A 9,579-nucleotide genomic window follows, 5' to 3' on the forward strand; every position below is an offset into this window, starting at 1 on the left:
CTCTCTATATCTTCCATCCGAAATTCTTCTCCAAGCTCCGACCATTAATATCGGGTGTCAGGCCTGATTACGAATGTAAAGCCGTAGTTGTCCATCCTTCGAATGGAGTGGCTTGGTTTTATCATCTGGTAGCTCTATCTATCTTCCGCTCTATCTCTCCTTTGGTGGCTTGAAAGAGGCCCTGAAGAATAATTGTGTTGAAGGTTTAGATTTGGGTAGGAACACTGAACGGTAGTCGAATTAGATTATAGATTGAACAGATACCCTCTAACAAGTTCGATTCATCATGATACAGTTCACAGTTCTGTTTGAGCGTTCACTTGAATCAAGTGGGGTTTTCCGTTTTTAGGAAAAAATAAAAGTATATCAAGACTATTCTATTTTTTTCTATTTTTATTTATTCTTATGGCTTTTATCGGCAAAGACATCCTTTTGGATGTTCTACCTTGCCGTAATTACCCAATGTCATCTCCTATTAACACTCAAGTTCATAGGTTATGTATTGGGTTATTCATGTTATCAAGACTATTCTATGATAAATGATGAATTGGACTTTGAAAGATTGTTTTATTCAATGGTACGGATCAGATGAGCAATGAATCTTGAGTTTATATGACATTCAATAGAGTTACGACGTGTTGGAGGAGGTGCTGCATGAGTCCTGCTCGATGGACCATTTTTTAGAGTGGAAGACTGATAGATTATTATAATGTATAATATTATATTGTGTGGGGAGAGTATCTGAAATTTCTTGCAACTTTGGTATCCATCTAAGTTATTCATAGCTATTCTATTATATTTTCCATTCTCTGTATTATTTCACAAAGCTCATGTTGTATAATTTAATATCTCCACATTTGATTACGTAGGACAACTATCTTTTCAATTTGTACAACCACAGAATACAATATCATATGCTGAATTCTGTGGTACAACCTATTACAACTCATCGATTACCCAGTAGTAGAACTTTACTGCTATTGTACTTCTACTATTGTTATATTGGCTCACTAAGACAGACTATCCTTACTAATTTACTCAAGTACTCTGGAACCGTTCTATCACAATCACAATCCACATAATTTTTCATCACCAAGCAGCTTGAATGAACTGAACCGTTGGTGGTCGACTAGTCTACGAGGTCTGCTCACCTAATATTAGATAACAGTGTGCCGCCCCCATTTAAAACGATAGGGAAATTAAATCATTGAGAAACAGTGTGGTGTTCTGGAAGAAGTAGAATAACTTGCTCCATGCATCAAAGCATAAATAGACAATCTATATAGGTTCATGACGATCCCACGTAAGTTTTATACAATCTATAGGTGAACAAAAAAAAAATTCCAAGCTTATATAGGTTGAAGAAATAGATATATTCGTGAAGTAAACGGCGTTACAGGGTTTTTAAGGAACTACCACCTCAGTGAGCGATGAACGGCCCAATTACAAGGTGTGGAGAATCGAGAGCCAATTAAGAGAAGTTTTTCTTTTTCTTTGTCTCGTTTCTACCTGCCTCATCTTCTGTTTCTTTCGCTCTGCCTCACTAATAGGCCCACCGCGATATCTTAATATCACAGACACGCTCTCCGACTCGGCTACTGGTCTTTTCTCTTTAGATGGACCCCCCACGCTCAGCCCATCTCCTCTCAACTTTTTCCAAGTTTGCTCCTTCCAATCCAATAATCCAGAGAGATCGTTGCTGATTTATCTGTTCATCGATGCCACTAGGGGGATAAAATAAGCTACCTTCTAGTTTTATCAATAGTTGACGATTTTATCCATCGATAAATCTAAGATATGATTGACATATCATGGAGAATTGATAAAAGGTTAATTAATTCACACTTCATGGTCTATGCACAAGATTACGGCTTATAATATTGAACAAGAGGAAATCAGGTTATCAAATATCTTACGAGAACATAGAATGATTCTCACTGGACGTGCAGAACGCATTAACATTTTTTATGTATAAAAGTAGATATAAACATAGTAGTTTTTTGTTCATCATACTGTTCTAACATGATTCGAATGGTGCAATAGCAATAAATTAAATTTTTAAGAAGTCAGCATATTCAAATATTTTTTGTTTTTCCATTGTATACTTATATGAAGGTGAATGTACAGATATGAATAAAATCGTTATTCATTGATATTACAGTCCCAACATCAGGAATATAAACTGAGTCAATAGTTTTGATTCAATAACTCATATTGAATCGAAAATGCTCCACACAAGCAATGAAAAGTAATTTTTTTAAATTTCATAATAAATATCAGTATGTATAGAATAATCTTCAATGTAACCTATTGCTCCATGTTGAATGAGCTTGAAGCTCATGATTATTAGAGCAGCGGCCACATAGCATTTGTTCGGATAATGTTACGAACATAGGAATTGGAAAAAAATATTAATATTATGACAAGCAAACAGGGAAAAATGAAAAAGATACCAATATTATGAAGAAACCTTGGGAATAAATGAGAAAAATTGAAGAAGAGGAATGTTAAACGAACGAAGGATGGACAGAAGAGAGAAGGATGGAAAGACAAGAGATCATTCGTCTTCATTAGAGCTTGCACCTTTACTGGCGCCGGGCCAATCTATGAAGTAATTCTATCTCTATTTCACTCTTCTCTTTTCTCTTTTCCTCTCATTGCTCCCTCACCCCAATATCTGTCGGTTGCCTCTTCATCCAGCCTCAATTAATGCAAATGCGGCCGCCCAGGACTGGCACTGGCTTGCATTCATCTCAGCTCAGCCTTCCTCCACTTGGTTGAGTCACTTATCACATTCCTACTTATCCACTTAGCTTGTATTGTATTTGCTTTGTCTCGATGCTTAAAATAGGATGTGAGTTGAGATGAGGCGAATCAACAATTATTAGCAGCAGTTATCAACATTAATCAAAATTGTGGGAGCTTAGGGCCTGATAAATACTGTGTTGAGGAGTGAAATATTGGTTGATGGACAATTGATTCGATTGAAAAGATTTAGAAGATTCGAAATAGAGAGATGATAGTTAGTTGCAAGGAAATATTTGAGATGTACCAGTACCGTTATGATACAAAATATTTATAGCATATATTATTATTAATAAAATAAAAGTATTGTTTTGATAATCAATTATTATCATTAATATAATAATAGTATTGTTTTGGTAATTAATTTTATTTTCACAAACTCTGTATAATTTATAATGGTGAATGTGAAACAGCTGCATCAAAGAAATTATCTCAAAAACATATGTTTAGGAAAACCATAGTTTTGAACTTCGTTTTCCTGATGCAATGTATAAGCCTACACGTGGCATGTATTATTAATTTTTCAGCTAGAACAGTTTTTTGAGACTGCTAAATAAACGTCTACAGTTTTATCAATGCTGTATCGGCAATATGAAAACGCATGCAGTTAATATGTCTTCAAATAAAGGTGTTGATATCTACATGATAATTATTCTCTACCATTTTCATTTAATAAAAATTTCAAAATTATTCAAGCCTTGATAGAATGATTGACTCACTGTACAGTCAGTCGAAAATTTTAATATTGAAATGAGGGGTATTTTGGCAAGCTGAACAAAAAAGTAAGGTCCTATGCACCTTTTTGATATTATTTCTTCAAATGAAAAATGAGTTTTGTGGGTTTTCAAAACTCCCCCTGAAAGAGAACTATTCATTTTATCCTATCTTTTAGTAAAATAACAATGATTTCTGCGTTGTATAACAACTTTCTTGCCAACAAGAATCGAACTCTTTGTGAATTTAGATATGACCTACACTTTAGATTTATATAATTCTATTAGTAAATACATGGAAATTGAAGTACTTTTTCCAGTTAGTTGATGAAATTGATTATCAATAGAGAAAATGATTATAATTTTATCAATACAGAAGTAGTTGAATGAATTGTCGATGTACTGAGTTCTTGGTCAACAATAATTCAATATTGGTATTTATCCAATCATTTTTTTTTTCAGAAGTTATTTCATTTGAATTAGAAAATATTTATAAGCTCCTATCAATTTATCATTCGTAACAATGAATTCTTCAAAACATGAATTTAATCAAATAAAAAATTGCCCATACTTCTGTATTCATGTTCGCATGTTTTCCACTTGTGATGGATAGCCAAAATACTGTGGATCGAGCTGCACGGCGAATTGTAATCGAGGGCTCTGATTGGCTGAAAAGTTCAGCGTTCGGAGTGAGGTGAGGCGAGCAGTTATAACAGAGGCAAGCGGGACGGCGAATGGTTCGGAGTACGGTACGGCGAATGTTTAACAGCTGATTTTTAACATTATGAAACATATGCTCATGTTCGTTGAAAGGCAAGATGTTCGTAGGAATGCACGGTTTGCTGCGCGGTTCGAGGTTCGGTTCGGCATGTGTGGACGCACCTTTAGTTGTTACAGGACATTTATACAGATCACAGGCCAAAGCAACATAATAATCTATCTTCTTCTTCTTCTGCTTCTTCTTCTTCTTCTTCTTCTTCTTCTTCTTCTTCTTCTTCTTCTTCTTCTTCTTCTTCTTCTTCTTCTTCTTCTTCTTCTTCTTCTTCTTCTTCTTCTTCTTCTTCTTCTTCTTCTTCTTCTTCTCTTCTTCTTCTTCTTCTTCTTCTTCTTCTTCTTCTTCTTCTCTTCTTCTTCTTCTTCTTCTTCTTCTCTTCTTCTTCTTCTTCTTCTTCTTCTCTTCTTCTTCTTCTTCTTCTTCTTCTTCTTCTCTTCTTCTCTCTTCTTCTTCTTCTTCTTCTTCTTCTTCTTCTTCTTCTTCTTCTTCTTCTTCTTCTTCTTCTTCTCTTCTTCTTCTTCTTCTTCTTCAAAATTTTAACCGTTCATTGCACAGCAAAGTCATGAGGAACTTTTTCGTTCAGGTACGAAAGAACAGAAATCTAAGAACAGATTTTGAGATATTTTGCCTCTAAGGATTTCAAAGGATGAAAAAGGATCCTATTAAGTAAGCTTATGGTAAGGTGAACTCCATATGGAACTGAGATAATTGACACATTATATTCTAACATATGTTGTAATCATTGGAAAGCTTAAAACAATTTCATCAATTAGCTGATCGAATTGATTTCGCGTTGATTGAGAGCGCGAGCTTGCCACGTGTTTATTCCATTGTTGTATGCTTGGCCAGTACGGTTTGCGCCTTCTATCAGCTGTATATGGAGTCTCATACACTCCGAATAGAACAGAACACAAAGGTTTTCTTTGGTTAGGAGTTTGTTGATAATTCTTTTTTCAAATTCAAATTTTATTGCCATCAAAAATCACATTGAAAACTTTTTTAATAGACAACAAGATTACAGAAACAAAATGTCAAACATATACCTACATTTATTTGTAGCACGGCCAGAAAAAGACAAACTTGAGTACTAGCCGTGAGTTTATCAAATATAACTTAATATATATTTTTTGTTAATATTTTGTGAAAAAAATTACGGGTTGATGAGAGATTCGAGTAATTCCTTATATTTGATCCGAATGGTTATTCATAATACAGTAGTCGGGGTCACTGCAATCAAAAATTTTTTATTCTGTACGGTAGCTAATAAATTTCATACGTATTGATTGTCCATAATGTATCCAGTGTCCATAATGGAAGTAAATTGAACTACTCAAAATTAATGGCTTACTGTTCCCTCATAGATTTATAGTATTCCTGGTGATTGAGCCTGTCTTTTTCAGCGTTGTCTATTAATGATGAAGCTTAATTTACAACTAGCTTACCCAGCGAACGTCGTACCGCCAATGTTTCTCATGTTACACTTGACTTTATTTGGTGAATCATGAAATTTATCTGACAGTCAACATGTTCATTTACATCTCAATACGGACTTCCTATGTGCTTAGTCATGCAGCATTCATTATTCCAAAACATATTATTCTTCTCAATCAATTGGTAGTTATATCTATCAGTAAGTTTTCAATTAAAAAAAAAGGTTATATCAGTGTTTCAAAGAAAAATATTCAATGTTTTCATAGCTGTAGATTGTCGATATATGGTCCAGGAAATATGCAATGTACGATGAATCACACAGAATTCCATATTCTTTCCATTTTAGGATGAATATAAGCTAAGCTAAATTCAAAAAATTGTAAATTATTCTTTGATTCTTCAGTAATTAATGAATGCAATATGAATACTGTACAATAAATATATACTCTCTTTCATTAGGTGAATAATTTTTTTCAACATTTTCCAGTTTCTTAATGATAGGGGAGTGATAATTATTTGTATAGGTCTTCTAAGGAACCATTATCAACAGCTGTTACCAATCAACTTTATGATACAAAATATTTATAGCATATAATATAATTAATAATAAATCGAAATGGCATAAAGAGAGTATTTCTGCGATTAAAAATAGATTCTCTCGAGATGGACTTGGTGGTGTGTTGATGATCTGCCAGTTTAAACTGAATGCCGTAGTTGAGTATAATGATTCTATAAGGCGTTTTTGCAAAGTTTTGAGCAGCTTCCGTATGCAAACCTTAGGAGGAATAGGCCTACTTGAAACAGAAATGGGAAACACTAATTACTTTGTCTTAAAATTATTTATGAGGAACTAAAATCTTTCTTTATAATTTTTAAAGAATTCAGCTCCAGAACTAGTTACTTCTTTAAACAAACATACGTACATTGTTATTCCTTATTGTAGGCGATGTGGACGATTGCGGAAAATGCCTAATGCGGACACTGTTTATTCCACGAACTAAACTAGGATAAGCTAGGATTCAGATGTGTAGAAAGATTATATTAGTTGCATTGGTAACTATCTGAAAATACTGCAGAATATAATAATGCTTTATGTATTAAATCAAATTTTTAAGATTTTTTCCATAATCCAGGTTGAATCTATTCTCCCTAGGCTCCTGGACCCGCATTATTTGCGCTCTCAAAACCAATCACAATATTCCATTTCAGTTTGCGAGCTATTTCCTGTAGTCAATGAAAATGATAGAACCAATCATTTTCAAGCCACAATCTCACAACGAGCGACGACTAATTATAATAATAGGGCAAATAACTCAGAATGCAAATAAAAACCGACGAACGGAATGCCATTCAACATTCTATTTATGAATCGGCTGTTTTTTCTCTCTGTAACTTCAACTTTTTCAAATTAAAATCGAGCTAGTTAAGTGTCATCCTGACGGGAATATGGAGAGAACAGGTTGTTTAAGATGCGAGAGGCAACGGAAGAGGATGTGTCTTAATAGGGATTGGTGGAGTAATTCGGTTTCAAGAGGTTTTCGACTTGGGACATCATTAAAACGGTTCCCTTTTATGTGACCTATTAAGGGGCGTCGCCGAGTTTTTATTACTACTTTCAAACGATCTCGATTAATCAAATTCTGTAATGTATTCATCAGTGACATCCCAGACCAACTTCGCTATTGATATGGAAATTCTTGTCCAAATTAGTTTCTCAATCATTCAATTATTAGAACCATGGAATATTATTGATCTTGAAGTCTTCCTCCAATTCCCATTTCACATTTCGCATTCCCTCCACTGACGATTTTGATGAATACAGTAATCTAATTGGTCATGTATTTGAAACTCTAACCTCCAGAATAACTATCTTGTTAGTAGTGTTTCCAATAGAATGTTAATTATTGGCTTATACATTTCAACTCAGTTCGACTCACTTTTTCAAGTTCAAAAGTCAATGGTATTCATAGTGATTCGATTGTCGTATGTTTCTATGTTTAATCAATTTCCATTAATCAATTTCTCTATGTTTATTGGTCGAAATTAAGTGAGAACAACTGTTATGTACTGATTTTTTTATTTTAAGCTCTCCTTAACGATTTTTCTAGAATGCTGTTTTCAACTTTGTAATTCTCTTGGCGTTCTACTATTATTCAGGCCGTAATTCAGAACTTTTTGTCATCATATTTGAGCACATTCATGATTATTAGCTCCCATATCAAATCTGATATCATCAGCCGATTCTCAATTTTCCAGATCACGCGGAATAAAACACATACATTAATTCAGCGGAAATAGTCAAGTAAACGAAAGATTGTAGAGGGAAAAGTTTGGAACACAATTTTTGTCCCCGCAGCTCTTTCAAGGATAGTTAGGACATAAACATATTAAAAGTCCTCACACCTACTCCCTGTGCTAAGGGGGTGGGGGTGGCTTGAAAGTACCATATATTGTTTTTTATCTTGAACAATATGCGTCTTTTGGACATTTTTATCAAATACAAAATTAAAGTTCACAAATTAGCCTACAATCATCTATAATATTTTCCAATATATCTCATAGTTTTCTAGATATGAATTCTCGAATGAACAAAAACCCTACTGGCTCCAATCTTTAAATCATTTTGGCCTTATAAAATTTTAACGATTGATTGAAAAAATCCGTTTTACACATCTCCCTAGGATTGTTGCAGCAGTTATAGTGTTGAGTGAAGAATTTTCAGTTTAACAATAATAGATCAACTGACAGAGAAACTTGGAGGGAATGTTTGGAACTCAATATTCAACTTCGCAGCTTTGTTTGGACTAGTAAAAATTTAAACATAACAAAAGTCCTACCCCTTGTGCTTAAGGGAGGTGGTTTAAAATAGTTGTATTTTTAATTTCTGGCTTACACGCATGAATCATGGAAAAAATAGTCCAAACAAACCTGCAAAGTCAAATATTGTGTTCCAAACATTCCCTCCAAATTTCTCTCAATTCTGAAAGTATAAAATATGTCATAGTAGAATTTCCACTTATTTGTTGTTTTCTTATAGGCTAGTAAGACATGGCGGAGGAGATTAAACCTCCATACAGATCAATAATCAAATAAAATTGGGAAAAGAACAAAGTGAATGAATCAACCAATCTGGAAACTATGTTTATAAATGCAATTCAAAATAAATTAATGGAAATAAATTCATTTCAAAATATATACTTATCATTGTTTCCAATTGGAATGTAAAGACATGCAGTAATAAGATAGATCACAGAACCCTCATTGTCTTCACGGCAATGGCCAAATTTTTCAGTAATAAATATGAAAAATAAATAGCCGAGTTAAAGCCGAGAAAAAAAGTACAGCGAATAGAAGGTATTTATAGCTAAAATAACAAGTAGTGAGTGAAAAATTGATTTAATATAATAATAAGCTGCGGAATGTTTTTCATCAATCTAAAGATAAGACCGTAGATTTCCGTGTGGATCTTTTTAATGGGCGGAAGTCTTGGTCCTGAGTATTTCTAAGCTAACTTTCATGCTTTGAGCTCTTATTTCTCGTTTCTATCCTCTCTCATTCTTGCTCATAGTCTTAATTCTCTATTCTCTCTTTCTCTGTCTATTCTTTTCCTCTATATTTGGCTTTGACGATCATCCGGTTTGAAGTGTTTTAAGATTGGGTGCTGGTGTGTATGAGTGTCTGTGAGTGAGTGAGTGAGTGAGTGAGTGAGTGAGTGAGGAGCAGCTAAGTGGCTGTTCTCATTCTCTAGCTGGAGCTTAATTAAAGAGGGTCGTGAAACCTGAGAAAGCAGATAGCTAAACCTACTGCTGTAGCTTCGAGTTAATCACCTTTCAAATTCCTGTATCTGGCTCCATC

The sequence above is a fragment of the Nilaparvata lugens genome, chromosome 4, assembly GCF_014356525.2.
Source record: "Nilaparvata lugens isolate BPH chromosome 4, ASM1435652v1, whole genome shotgun sequence".
In the NCBI taxonomy this organism is placed as follows: domain Eukaryota; kingdom Metazoa; phylum Arthropoda; class Insecta; order Hemiptera; family Delphacidae; genus Nilaparvata; species Nilaparvata lugens.